The following is a 15134-nucleotide window of genomic DNA, read 5'->3' as shown; positions in this document are numbered from 1 at the left end:
TACATTCTTTGGATGATTTTGTTAGCAAAATCACTGCAAAATCTGGTTTCCAGGCAGGAACACACTTGCCTTGCAAGGCAAAAATACTTGGTCTTTGATAGCCCCCACTAGAGGCTGCATGTGATGGAGCCTTGGTATAAAAATGCTGGTCTTTTCCTTCCTCAGATCACAGGTTACAAGGGGAAGGAGTCATTTACACTAATCAAATTGTAGATTTTAATTAAAAGAACAAGTGGTCAATTGGAAACAATTTCTTCACTGAAAGGGTGGTCAGGCATTGGAACAGGATGCCCAGGAAAGTGGTGGATTCACCGTCCCTGGAAGTGTTCAAACCCCATGTAGACAAAACCCTTAGTGCCATAGGTTAGTGGTGGCCTTGGCAGTGCTGAGGAACGTTTGGACTTGATGATCTTAAAGGTCTTTTCTAACCTAAACAATTCTGTGATACTTGACAGGGTGCTGGCATGAAACAGCCCAGGCAGGAGGAGGCATGGGGAATGCAAGGAGGTGGTGCACTGACTTCTTGACATCTGTTCTCCCTGCAGAGGTGATGATCAGGACCTGTCTTGTGAGCTGCCATCTCCAGGAATCACTCAGAGCCCTCAGGAGCAGGCTGTGGACAAAGCTGCTTGCAGTAAGTTTGCTTTCTGCTTGCCTGCCAAGTCATTCCTAGAAGACAACTTTGTTGGTTTTCCTTTTGCTGCTGTTTCTGTCCTCCCCCCACCTTTATTCTAGACCTTTGCTGGCTCCTCTGCTGCAATTTTTCTGTCTATTGCTTTCTCTTATGTGGCTGCTCACTTGAGCTGGTGCCATCTCATTGGGTGCAGTACCTTTATTTTTTGTCATCACTTTGGTTATTTCTCATATCTGTGCTCCATTCTCCAAAGGTTTTGGCCTTTGTAAGGATGTCTAAGGTGCTGTTTATTTTAGGTATTCAGTGTACTGTAATTCAAGTTGATGGGTAGCATCCTAAGGAAAAAAGAACCCTGTTCTTTTGCATGTTACGTCTTTAAATCAGTGTTTAGCTTAATCTGAGCACATTGATCTTGTGAAAATTTGTTTCCAGTGTATGTAATATGTATTTACAAGTGTACCTGGTTAGATCCAGTTTAAATCCCATGTGACTGGAGGCAGGGCAAAATAACAACAACATCGAAGTCTGAAAAGTTGTTAAAAAGAGGGAGGAGAGGACCATACCAATATATTGCATCTTGGAAGGAAGTTGGCTATTATGTGAGAGAAAAGACCTGTTCTGCTTCCTTTTGAAAGGTATCTGGTGACTCATCTCTCTTCAAAAACCACCACCACAAAACCCTGAGTTACACAACTAATGAATAATTAGGTTTCTAGTAAGTCTGGGGTATTCACAACAAAATGTAAAGGCAAGCTTTTATGCAGTAAAGGTAAAGATTTGGATTTGTTTTATTTCTTGCTTGGAAACACCCTGGCCAGAGCTGGCTTTCTGTCAGTTTTCATGAACAGACCCTTCATATTTAAGGTTTCTTCACTATCTATGTATGGCAGGAGAGTTTTCTAGTGATGGTGTGGTGGGGCTGAGCACCACTCTGGTATGCAGGGTTACATGTGACAAAGGAGAGCATCTTCCTTATGGAGGTGACACTGCCTGAATTGCCTTATGTGATCATAATACTGGTAACAGTAAAGGATGGATCAAGAGGGCATTGTTGGAGTGAAGGAAGAGAAACGGTGTGCTAGAATATAGAGTTTAGACATGTTTTAGAGGGGTGGATCTGTTTGGAAAAACAAGTGATATATATGTATGCTGCTTTCTATATCTATTGGAACAGTGATGTATGTATTATTTAAGAGAAATGATTATAACTGGGGTTGTCTGCACCCATTAAGTAGTCTGTTCTGCCTACAACTGAATTAACACCCAGTATTTTTGCATTTCTTCCCCAGCAAATTCCTTATAGTGAGCTGTCATGGAGGATCCTGTTACAGGTCTTATTTGTTCTTTTGTGGCAGCCTTTGGGAATGCCTCACATCCCACCAAGAAGAAACTCAGGGTAATGAAAATGTGAGTGTTGCCTAACAAGGTTCTACTAATAAAAGAGATGGTGGACTGAATTTAACATTGCTTAGTGTTTAGAGACTTGCAGGCAGGATTACGTTTGCACTTCATTTGAGCAGAACACAAGAATAGAAGCTATATAGATTTTTAGGGCTGCTTTGGCAAGTTTAAGAATGTCGTGTGTTCTAACATAAATAAACCTTTGTAACTAGAATTTGGGGCATCTAAATAAGGCATGCAGTACATGTAATTGCAGTGTTTAAACAGTTGAGGTGTGAGTAAACCAAGTTTTAGCTCTTTACCAGCCCCTTACAGATTGTACAGTGCTAAAAGAGGTGTTGCTAAGAGAAATCAGACTGTATTGCAGGCTTTCAGGCCTCAACCTAGACAGGTTGAGAAATAGTCTGGAGAGACTAAAAAGTGCAAGGGTTTACCTGGCTGTAAAACTTAGCTTGCAGGGATGCCTCACACTAGACCGTGTGACCCAAAGCCCTGTCCAATCATAAAATTCCAGGTTGGAAAGGACCTCAAGAATCACCTGGTCCAACCTTTCCTGGCAAAGCGTAGCCTAGACAACACATCCCAGCACCAAATCTTAGCACTGCCCTGTGCTGGAGAATCCACCACTTCCCTGGAGAGATTATTCCAATGGCTGATGTTTCTCATTGCGAAAAAGTTCCAAAAAGGAAGTCCTTATTTTACTAATAAAGAGGAATTGCTAATAGCTGCATAGATATCTATGGTGGCTGATGGCTCTTCAGAACGAGCACTAAACTGCAAATCTGGTTTTGAAAACCATCTACTGGGCAGGTAGCACCCAAGGTCTACTGCCTGCTTCTGGTTTCAGCTCAATGCCACCAGCTGTATAGGTCTGCTGCCAGGTCCTGGCCAGGAGAGGTGGCACTGCTGCTGTCCAGCTTGCCCCAGCTTTCCTGCAGCCTCCTGGCTGACCTGGGTGTTGCCTCATCCCACAGACTCCTTCCACATTAGATCGAAACCTGTGGGAAAATAACATGGAGCAAGATAGGGCAGCAATGAAAAGGGTCGGAAAGGATCCAGTTTTGCAGCTGAGCTGTGTTCTCCTAACACAGCACTGCAGTGGGAACAGCGGTTTTGTGTTAGCTGTCTTTGATTCATATAACTGTGTTTAGTCAGCCACACAAACTGTTTCTGGTCTGGGGATATAATAGTTTCTAAATCTTTTTTATCTCTCCTGGCAGTCCCACTCCTTGCTTCTGAACTTCCAAGTTCATAAAGGACATTTTCTGCAGCCCTGCTTTCTGTTAGTTAATCCCTCTCTTGCAGAGTCTGATCCTTCACATATAAAATCCTAATTCTCTTGGCAAATCACTTTTTTCCATTCTTGTCTTTCCCTTCCAATTTCTGCCATTTGTCTTTTCAGTCCTTTTTCCAAGGAACTCTTTTGGACATTTTGGGAAATGCTCTGTAACTGTTGAGTCTCTTGTAAAAAGTGCAGTGGTGAAGAGTGTCATCGAGTATCATTGCTGCAGGCTTTGCCATTTTGCCAACATTCCATGGCAGTGTTCAAGGCCAGCTTGGACAGGGCTTGGAGCAACCTGCTGTAGTGGAAGGTGTCCTTGCCCATGAGAAACTGGATGAGCTTTAAAGTCCTTTCCAAACTCAATGATTCTATGATTTTATGATTGCTGCAGGCAATGTATGGTTTCCTAGAGGTTGCTATTTGTATATCTTTAGAAAATGGTGAATAGCAGAGTGAGAGTACACAGCTGTGTGGGGCACTGAATACCTGGAGTTGATAACAGATTTGTAAAACAGCCAGTGTTTACTTTCTGATTCCAAAATGTATAAACCTTTGTATTTGGGTTTCTGGTGTCAGTGACACTCTGTCACTGAGTGTGCTTTTGCAATCTTTCCTGTCATTTCAGTGCTGTAGGTAGGTGGGCTGGGGCAGCCTCCTTCTGATCTCAAGCTAGTTGGCAGGGGAATCTTGCTCTCCAAGCAGTCAAATGGTATCTATATCATGCTGTGACTAGACAGCAGTCTGCATGGAATGAGCTCAGCAGAGGAGATCAGGTCTTTGATTTCCTAGTCTCTTGGTGGATTAGTCCCAAAAAGACTGTTTCTGCTGCTGCAATTGGATTTGCAGTACTGCTATCAGAAGTGACAGGTTTAAGGACAAATCTCTGCCCCTGGTGCTCAGATTCAGACTGACCGTTGCAGTTTGCGTACATCATCAGTATCTCAACCAGACCTTGCTTCCTTCCACTGCTGTCTTAATCGTTAGCACTCTCAGGGTAAGAAAAGGTAATTGCAAGTCAAACAGCATTTAAATTGGTACACCAAAGGGACAAATGAGGTCAGAACACTGCCCAAACAATGGCTTCATGTCAGGCCCTTGACAGGTATTCTTAGGGCTAGTCTGTAGCCTCTCCTGGAGAGCTGGGTGATGATACCCATGTCACTGTTGTCTGTTTCTTAAGTTAAACTGCTTTTTGTGCCAGTGCTTCCACACGTCTCTCCAGCCTTATCCTCTGGCACAGGATAGAGCTGTAAAGTGAGGTCCTTCAGCCTGTAGCTGCTGAGCTTCTGGATGTGTGGTCTGCTTTTGAGGGGTCTTTCATGTCTAGAGGCTTGCATTCACTGAACAGGGAGGTTTTGCTTTATTTGGGGGGAAAAAAAGTACAGATCAGAGGTCAGAAGTCCTGTGACAGCTGGGAGATGGTTTAATTTGATTATCCTTATCTTACAGTGTGGTCTTTAACTTCAGGAAGCAGAAGGGAAGTGAGAAGATATCTCTACCCAGATGGAATACTGGTAGCTCTCATGTGAGGTTCTCCACACCTCAGAGAAAACTTGTATGCCAAAGTGGGTCTTTTACTGCCCCTTGTTGCCTCCACAACAGCAGAGGGCACAGAGCTGATCCAGGCCAGACACTGGTTGTTCATGGTGACATCACTTTCAGGTTTTAATTCTGGTTTACTTGATGTTTCTTTTCATACTGTGGCTGGACTGTGTCCACCTGAAATTATCCAGAATCAATGTAGATCCTCTGGGACACTGGGCAATTTGTTTAGTCCAGGTCAGTTCAAAATGAAACACTATGTTTTGATCCACTTTACAAACAAAACTTTAATGTTTTTGGTTTTTGGCAGAAACAACTTTTTTCCCCTAATGGAAAATTTCTGTTTTTCTCAGAAACAGAATTCTCTTTCAGAAGATCTCTCCTATGGAAAATTCCAAGCCAGCTCCAATCCTAACACTTAATGCCAGAAAACATGTAGCAGTCATCAGCAGAGGGTGACTCGGGGTATAATATATCATTTAGTCCTAACTAGGGCAACATAGCCACATGAGTTAGAGAACATCAGCAGGCTCAGCATCCCTAGCTCAGCATGCAGTAGGCAATCCACCAAAACCACACTTGCAGAAGAGGGGAAAGGGAGTTTTCAGTTTTGAAAGCTCAGTTGAAAAGCTGAGAAAGAAACTGGCAAAATGTCATCAGATGCACCCTATCTGCTTCCTCTTACTGGCTTCTAAATCCAAAGTGTTTGTTTTACAAATAAGATATCTTTTGTTGTTTGCTGTTTTAGTAGATAGTTTCACCAACAACTAGTCTGAAAGAAAAGGTTTCCTCCTCCTGCAACAAGTATGCTGGAGAGAAGAATCATCTGGCATGTTTGCAGGCACAACAGACTTCAATGTTGAAGTCGGTTCTATTGATGCACAAGAAATAATAGCCTCTAGTCCTTCTCCCTCAGCCCTAAGGTTGCTTTTCTATTCTGAAAAGAGACCAGCTGACTGAGGAAAGCACTGTTCCCTTCAGCAGAAAAAGGATTTGGGATTCAAGCTTGTTTCAGAAGGTAACTTTTAAAGCCTATTTGTGAAAGCATTGCCAGACCTAGCATTCATCTGGGAAAAACAGCAGGCTTCTGGACAGGAAATGTGCAAGACAGCATCACATTGGGAAGGGAAAAAGATGGAGAAAGGCAGGTGAAGTGCTTCAGGCTGTGGTAGTGCTTATGTGTCCTTCCACAGTGTGTTGGTGCATCTCTGTTTTCATGTGCACTGTGCAGGCTCATGTTTTAAGGGCTGAGCTCACAGACTGTAACCAGTTACCTCAAACTTCTGTCTCAAACATGGACTTCAGTGTATATTAAGCATATCCAGGTACTGAAGTACTTTTCTTTGTCTAGCTTCAGTGTAAACTGCTGCTTTCTGCCCTCCTCTGGTATGAACTAAGCAAAAAGAGCAGCTCTGGTTCAGGTTTGCTTGTGTGGTGTCATAGGCCAGCACGTGGTCTTTTCCAGCAGCCCAGTACTGCTCCATCACCACAGCTTGAGGACAGAACTTCTGTTTTGACACCTATGTGGATGCATGTTAGCTGAAAGCATTTCTTAGAGCATGAGAGCAGACCAGGCCATTACGCAGTCACTGTCCCACTGCTGCCCACTGAAAGTCCCAACAGCACAGGAGAAAAGATTACTCCTTTTCCTTAAATGGGATGACTTCCAGACACATCTAGAGAGACTGTCTACAGACCACATTGCAGTAAATAGCCAGCCACAGACTCCTCAAGTTAATGTCAAAGGCAATGAAAAGGCAGTTGATGTATCACTCGTTTCAAGTGTGAAGAACAGGTTTCCTCAGCCCAAAGATAGCTGTGAATTTTGGGGAGGTTTTGTTGAACTAAACCATTAGCAATGTAAAAGAGTTAATTTATTTGAACTTCTGAAAAGATTTATTACAGCTGAACTGAATTTTGTTCGGTTTGGATTTTGAATCTTCAAATTTGTTGACTTTCATCTGTAGCCTTAAGAATCTGATGCATAATGGGCACTAATCAAATGTCCTTACCAGTGTGCTCGGTCCTGACTTGTGCATGTCTTTGATGCTGTTTGCCCCAGAGCCTTCTCTTCAAGGCAGGACTTTAATTTTTAATGTAAAGGAGAAGCAAGTGCAAAAGAAATTCTTTTAGAGTAAGAAGTACCAAAAAACCCTTTCATGTGCTCTGTGCATTATAAAAAGGGAAAAAACAAGAATAGTCCAGATGTTCTGTGCCCCCTTCCTATGAAGATCTCCTTTCATTATTTGGTCAAGCAGTTCTAGATGGTTTGGGTTTTTTTTTTAGTGTGCTCCTTTCCCACAAAGAAGCAGATGAATAATGTTCCTCTTGTTTGTTACGTGAAATATAAAGCTTTACACTGCTGCCCCCCAGATTCTATCATGAGCTACCCTTGCACTTAGAAACAACAGACAAATCCTATTGGCCTTTTCTGTTGCACCTTGATTTTGTGAGTGATAAAAATGACAGTCAGATTGGGGTGACAGCATTTAGGACCCGTTTTGTTTCTCAGGGTTACAGAGTTTAGGAGCACTCAGCTTTTCACTGTTCCTGCAGGAAAGATCAACCAAACACTTCATGAAGGAAATCTTGTTTCTAGAGATTGGGCAATCTCATAATGGTGAGGTTTCTACCTGAGCAGCTGTTGGCAGTTCTGAAAGGTTCAGTTAGCCTGTTCTCGCTTCTAAATATATAAACATAAATATGTAGTTAAAAAGGGAGAGGTAAAAAGTAATAGGAAGTTAAGTCATGCAGGGTGAAATGCAAGCCCCAAACGTTCCTTATTTATCTTGTATCTTTGCACTGAGTGCAGCATTGCGTAATGTCACAAGTGCTGAATATTTTCTCTAGTGAAGTGATGCATTTAATTAAATTGACTGTTTAAAGTTCAGTTATTCATTAAAGATACACAGCTGTCCAGAAAGGCGTGCTGACCTTGGCTATACTGACTATGCTAATCTCTTATATAGTCCTCTTTAGAGGACTGTTATGTATATGAGCTAAAAAACCCATTATTTCATAGAATTCACACACAAAACAACCGTGGAGAGTGTCGTGGCCAGTTAACTGCATAGATGTGTACCATTCACCTGACACTGTTCACTGTCTGATACCAGCAGGTCAAGGTGTGCATGTCCTCTGGTTTCTGTCACACAGAATCTGGACCTTGCTGCTGTTAGACATTACTCACAGCCAGGGCTGAGCCTCAGCCTTCTCCTGACAGCTCCAGCCTCTCCTTTGACCAGTGTGGGGGCCTTAGGCATTCCTCGTCAGCAGCTCACATCTGGAGGGAGCTTTCATGTTGGAAGGAAGCAGATACAAAGACTTTGCAAAATTCACGTGGCGTTTATCCACAACAAAGAATCCTAGAATAGATTGGGTTGGAAGGGACCTTCAAAGGATGCACAGTGCTCAGCAAACAATAAAACATTTATTTATTTCCTGCTCTTATTTTTCTGGTTTCCAGTGCTCAAGTGTTCTCTGTGTTGAGGTTGAATCTTTCAGGGCCCAGTAGCCCTCTGCCAGGAGATGTCTTTCCTGAAACAAAGGGGCCTTGTTTTCTCCCAGCATCTTTTGCCCTTGCCTAGCCTCAGTGTAAAACACCCTTTACTGTAGAAATATGTTTCTTATTTCTCTCATCTGCCCAAGGTTCATTTCTTGCCAAATTTTGTCATTTCTTCTGTCTTCTCAGGCACAGCACTAGTTTGATCATGTTTTCCTCTGCTGGTGTTAATCCCATCGTAAGTTAATGAGAGAGACAGAAAACTGGCTTTATCAGGAATGGAGTTACTCTTTTGTTCTCCAGAATTCTGAAGGGCTTGGCTTCTAATGGCCTTTGCTCAACCTATGGGTGGATAAGCAGATAGAAGACACCCTGGTTTTTACTCAGGATAAGGAACATAGGGTAATAGGCTGCAAAAGATGGTCAGAAGATAAGGAAGCAAACACTTGGGTCTCAAACAAATTTGGTTCAAGAGGTTTCTTTACCTACTGAAGTGTCAGTGAAGCTGTAAGAGCTCACTCTATATGTGAAAAGCTAAACTACAGCACAGAATCTGAGTATGCTTCGATAAGGGTAAAAACTTGAAAAGATACAGCATATTTTGTTGGTTCTGTCAAGACAGTATAATCTCCTACTATCTAGGAAAGCTGATACAAGAAGCACTGTCTTTGGGGGTTGCAAGTGTCTGCTGTGGAAGTAAAGTAAGTGATGTTTAAAGGTCAGAGCGCTCTGTTGATAAGAGAGATATATTGAAAGGGCAAAAGAACCACAGAGGACTTCCTGTGTCATTGCAGCAGGTGCTGGATGAAGTTGAGAGTAGCTGAAAGAAGCAAACCACAATGATGATAGGATATTCACAGCAAAATTCAGAAATAATGAGTCATTCCCACTTATTAAAGCAGAAGGGGAAGATATTTCTGCCTCAGTTTATATATGGGATATAAAGGGACCCTTTAACAAAAGAGGAAAAAAATTCCTTTAACCTAATCAACCCAAATCCCTTCAGGCTATGGAAGTTACCCAAAAAACAGTATTTTCAGGAGTCTTGCATTTAATCTTTCCTTGTAATCCAGGTGATATGTTGCTTGGTTGTGAACAAACACATCCGTACTCACGAGTGTTTCTCAGATAACGAGAGCTAAACTATTAGCAAAACTACATAGTTGCGGATGTGTTTTCAATGGTCTGTAGTGCTGTGTGAAGATACCCAAACCCTCTCTGGCTTACATTACTAGCCTGATTACCTTGTGGTCTGTTATTCAACTTGTGGTTCAGGGCAAGCCCATCGAATGTGTTGTGCCATAGCAACTTGGTTGCAATGCTTTAAGCAGATAAAAAGCACATATTATTCAGAATAGATTATCCCCATGTAATAGATAATATATTGATTTTGGAATTTATTTTATTGGATTTGTTTTTTCTTAGTGAATTTTGACTTCCCAAAAGAAATGCTCATTTGAGGGAAGACTTGCCACTGTAATTTCCAAGAGATTCCTGCTGGTTTATGCAGATTTATACTTCACACCCTCTACTATGTAAAGTGACCTCTTTGTCCATCAGAAGCTTTTCCTAAGAGCTTACTAATATGCATGTTCTAGTGCTACTCATTACTGTAGTAGTAAATCAGGTTGTACATGTTGGATGCCTAAGGTGCCCAGCTCTGACCCAGGCTCTGAAACAGTCGTCCTTAACAAGGCAGGCTGGTGCTGTCAGGAAAGCTCAGTCCTCACAGAGACTGTCCATATGGTCTGTGACTGTCCGTCTGTTGGTATGAAGACTAGCATCTTGCAAGAGCTGATAATGTGCACAGTGTGAGAGTGTGTGTAGGGATAAGTTAACCTTAATAAGATAACATATTAGGTTGATATCATTAGTGCTTGGTCACCTAGGTGATGGATCTTGCTGCTATAGTAACCTGGAGGTTACATTGCTCATCAAATATGGATTTTAACAAATGGGAATGATTTAAGGTGTTTGTCTCTTGTGTTCCCTGGAACTGCCTGTTGCCCTTATTTACAAGAATTGTAAAATGAGACTTTCAAGTAAAGGTTGTATTTCCCCTTTTTTTTTTTCTTGGAATTTTGTCCTGGAAAAGACATGATGTTCATTGCCAGACATCAAACTTAGGATAGAGATTTTTTGAGGACAAGCTGCCTTCTGAACTCATGTTTCTTAGAACCCTCCCTTACTAGGCAAGCTGATACTTTTTACATGTATCCAGAGGAGTGTGAGCCAACTCAATATATGTATCTTTGGGCATCCATATGGACTTGTGCCAGCATGTATACCTGCAGCGACATACTGTTCCAGGGCCATACCTGGAAAGTGGATATTCTGTGTATGGCTTATGGCAGACTGTGGGATGCTCTGACTTCTCTTTCTTGACCCAGAAGAGAGGTGATTTTAATACATGAGGTGCTTCCAGTGCAGTAACAGTGTAGTATGGTTCATTCAGGGATGCAAACTTAGATGGTGTAGATTTTCTTGGATTCAGACTCCAGCATGTTTTGGTGTTTCTCACTGAGAGCTGTGAAGGATGATTCAGAAGTCACAAGAGCACCGAGTGGGAGATAGCTCATAAGACTACATGTCTTTTTTTGTGATGACTATATAAAAACTGGCTATGTGTTTTCAGGAGAACAGTTTATGCCCTTTGCTACCCACAGTTTATCATCTTTTTTCACTTGAACAGTGAAGATAGTAGAATAGAAGATATTTCCTTAATTCCTATGCAGCGGTACTTAAAAGCAAGAGAGGGTTTTAGATTTCTCTTGGCAGAACAGGATGGAATGAGGGGAATATGTCCTGATGAGTTGTGGAGGGACAAACCAGTGTATCCTCCACAATCAGACCTGGCTGATGAGACTTCCTGCTTTTTGGAAGATCTTACAAGGGATGAATAAAAACCTGGAATAGCACTAATGAAATCAAACCCAGGAGTGATTAAAAATGAGACCAACAGCTTCCTGTCCCATATATGCACTCTAGGCTTACTATGAAGATGGAGCAGAGACAGCATGTGTACCCCAGGAGTCCACCAAGACAAATCTCCATGTAAATGGGGAGCCATAGAATGCAGCACCCCATTCATCAGAAACAGATCTGTGGAAATACCCCAAAGGGTAACCCCAGCCATGCTTGGAATGACAAAAGAGTGCTCCAATGTCCCACCTTACAGTACTTGTCCTGGGTTTAGCAGTAGCAGTCTTTTTTTTTCTCCATCTTGGTAGCTGGTGCAGTGCTGTGTTTTGACTTTTGGCCTGGGAATGGTGCTGATAGCACCTACGTTTTTAGTTACTGCTCAAATGTTTAGGCTGAGCAAGGACTTTGTGAGTCTCCTGCTCTGCTGGGGAGGAGGGGAAGCCAGGAGGAAGCAGAGACAGGACACCTGACCCAAACTAGCCAAAGAGGTATTTCATACCACAGCACGTCATGCCCAGGATGTAACCGAGAGTTACGCAGAAGGGCTAGGGCACTGTGGGGTTGGAGGAGGTATTGGTCGGTGCTTGGTCAGGAGAGTTGTCATGAATTATTGGTCATTGGATGTTGAGCGGTTGTATTCTCTTGTTATTTCCCTTATCATTATTATTATTGGTGGCAGCAGCAGTGATCTGTGTTATACCTTAGCTGTTGGACTGTTCTTATCTCAACCCTTGGGAGTTGCATTCTTTTGATTCTCCTCCCCATCCCTCTGGGAGCAGGGGGAGGGCAAGAAGGGGGGTGGGGGGTGGGGCATGTTGTGAGAGAGACTGTGTGATTTATGGCTGACTGGGTTTAAACCATGACAGTACTGAAGCTTTGCATGCTTCTGGCACAGCCAACTTTGTGGCTGTTGATACAGCTGTGTTAGATGTTTAGGAAAAGCCTGAGAAGAATGTATGTTCATGGCACTCCAGCTGTAATAGAAACCTGAAAATACTGTATCTGGGTGCTAACAAGACTCTTTAAATGATCTTCCAGCCAGCATCTTCACTGGCAGAACGAGGACTAGCTTCATCTGCATGATCTGCTAGCTGATGATTTCTTATATGTAGGATTGAAGTGTAATACACATTCTTGGGAATAGGGGTTGTTGGTGGGGAAGGATACAGTTTAACAGGCCTTGAAAACAGAAACACAGAGGAGTGGAGCCTGCCATTGGAGGATGCTCCAATGACATAATCTCATCTGGATTTGCTACAAAGACAGGGTGGATAGAGAAAGTTTGAGTGTCTACTTGGAATCTGGGGTATCTACTTGGAAGCTGGGTTGCCCTTGTTCCTGAGCATAAAGGTGTTCAGGTAGTATAAAGGGACAAGAAGAGAGTATAGAGAGCTTGCTTTAGCTAGCTGCATGACTACTGAGCCCATGTAATGAACTGGATTAGAGCTAATCTAATTACCTCTTTCATTGCTTATCCATTGGCACCTAATGGTGGTGAAGTCCAGTTGACCCCCTGGAGCATTTTCTTCTCATCAGGAAGTAGCTGCCTTTATGTCATGTGAGATTAGGCCAGTCTTCAGTGAAACAACAAACAGTGAGGGGTGGGTGGGAAAGGTTTCACAGAAGCTTGTTCTGAGTGTTTCACCGTTAAATACTAGTTCTTTTAGTAGTACTTCTTGGTCCCAAAGGAGGCAGCCTCTGGTAGAAAGGATTTGGCTGTGGCTGGCAAGCTGGGTGAAGATGAAAGTCCTGGAAAAAATCCCCTTCATGACTGACTTCTGAAAGTGGACCTTCTCTCAATCCCTGGTCTGCAAGATCACAGGGGTGAAGTGCTGCTGCCGTGTTCATGAAGCCGGAGCCCTGTCATGTGTGTGTACCAGACACTAAGTAGGAGTATCTACAACCCTTTTTTCCCCAAAAAGCAAGCCAGCTTTTTTTCCTCACTCCCTTGGAAGATAGACCCAGTTTCCATATTTCCATGTTGTCAGCTGGATTTCAGGTTCTACTCCTCATCATAAAGTTTTCAAGGATAGTTAATACTAGTGATAAGTGAAGAGGGGGCCTATGTAATTCTTTTAGCCCTATACTATACTTATTACTTATACTTTTGTAGGGCTGAAGCAAAGAAGAGCTAAAGGTTCCTAGACCAGGTGTTTTATCTTCAGCCTCTTTAATACTTGATCATGTTTCACCTGCTGAGTGCAGGGGGAAGTGGGTAAATCATTGCCATCACTTAAGACTAAGAATAAATTTTGGAGCTCTTTTTCTTCTCAGTAGTTTTCCTCTTGGAGCTGAGGAGTAGTAGCAGATCTGCCTATAAATCAGTTGCATTTGTTCACCAGAAAAGCTAATGGGCCAGTGGCCCAAGACAGCCAAATGGATGGGAGCAGTTGAGTGTAAGGTGGAGCTGATGAGGCCGTGCTTGGGGCTGTGTAGAAGTGTCTGGCCCAGAGTAAAAGAGGATTCTGAGGTTCTAGAAGTCAGGCTGTCCTAGATAAAGATGCCTCTGGTCAGGGTTTGGAGTAAAACTATGTTTTTGGTGAAGGTGTTTGTAGATGTCATATTTGTTCCCTTGTACTTAGGACTTTTGGAACAGAAGCATGGCAATTACTAGATGTGGCTTGCTTTGGCTTTTCATTTGGGGTGCAAAGCAGAAGACACTTATATAGCAAAGGCTAGATCGATTTCTGCCAATTGCTGACTCTGAGCTTACTTGAATTGGTATAATATGTACTGATGCTATAAATAAAAGCAGTTCTGTCACTTGCACTGAAAACTCTTTGTCAGCCATGCAATGCTGAGATTTTGTTAGGTATTAATGAAGTTATGGGTATGTGTAGGATGCCATGTGTTGCTAGGAGGGATGGCAGATTCTTTCCATGTGACCCAGTTTGCAGTAGGTTTGGGGATGACAAACAAGGTGTCTGAATAAAAGGGTTGATGCCTGAGTCACGCTCTTCAAAAGAAGGCAAAAAAACTAGGGATGTCCAAGCAGTTGTTTGGCTTGGGTTCTTAGTGACACATTTTACTCTGCATGTCTAACATACTGGCCATGGTTTTGTTGTTCTTGGGTTTTCTCATCTTTCTGGTGTCTATTTGCAGTGCTGCATTGAAAGGCAAGGTATCAAAAAGAAACACCAAATCTAAGGAACCAGGGCAAGAAGGAATTTGCGTTGAAGTCTCCATCTCCTAAGGATTGTTGGTATTACCATGATGTTCTGTGATACTTCATCCCTTTTGAGTTCAAGGTAATGATAGTTTTCTAAGCATGTAACATAAAACCCTGAGATGTTCATCAAGATCTGCTAATTAAAGAGACAGCAGACAGGTAGAGGATGTGGCTGTCACAAAACACCACAGCAGTTACCTATGAGTTTTGAAAACCAGTTTTTCAACAGTCAAACTCCTGGACAGGATTGACATTTTCTTTCCTCCTTCCCTGCATAAGGTCCATTGGAGAACTGGTGCTGGTATTTTGTATGCTTCTTCCTCTTCAGTGTGTTCTGCTCTTGCCAGAAAGTTGCTTATTCAGGCTGAGCATGCTCAGTCACTCTTAGCAAACCCTGAAGAAGAAGTAAACTGAGACATAAGAAGGTGGGGTGGCCTTGGCTCACTCTGCCTGTATCTTGCTTTCTACCCAGCTGATCAGGCATAGGAAAGGAAAAGTATACTTTCAGTGCATTACTGAGTTCTGCTCAGTTTTACAGCACACAGTCTAGTACGAGCCCTTACTGGAATGGCAGTGGAAAAGCAGAATGATTTAAGGACTCTAAAATTCACATTTTTCTTCCATCCTGATAGAGTGAGGGAATATTAATACACCAGGCTAACCTCTGAAATAGATGCAGCTC

The sequence above is a fragment of the Melopsittacus undulatus genome, chromosome 6 (assembly GCF_012275295.1).
Source record: "Melopsittacus undulatus isolate bMelUnd1 chromosome 6, bMelUnd1.mat.Z, whole genome shotgun sequence".
NCBI classification, from domain to species: domain Eukaryota; kingdom Metazoa; phylum Chordata; class Aves; order Psittaciformes; family Psittaculidae; genus Melopsittacus; species Melopsittacus undulatus.
Note: the sequence above shows the minus strand (reverse complement) of the source record.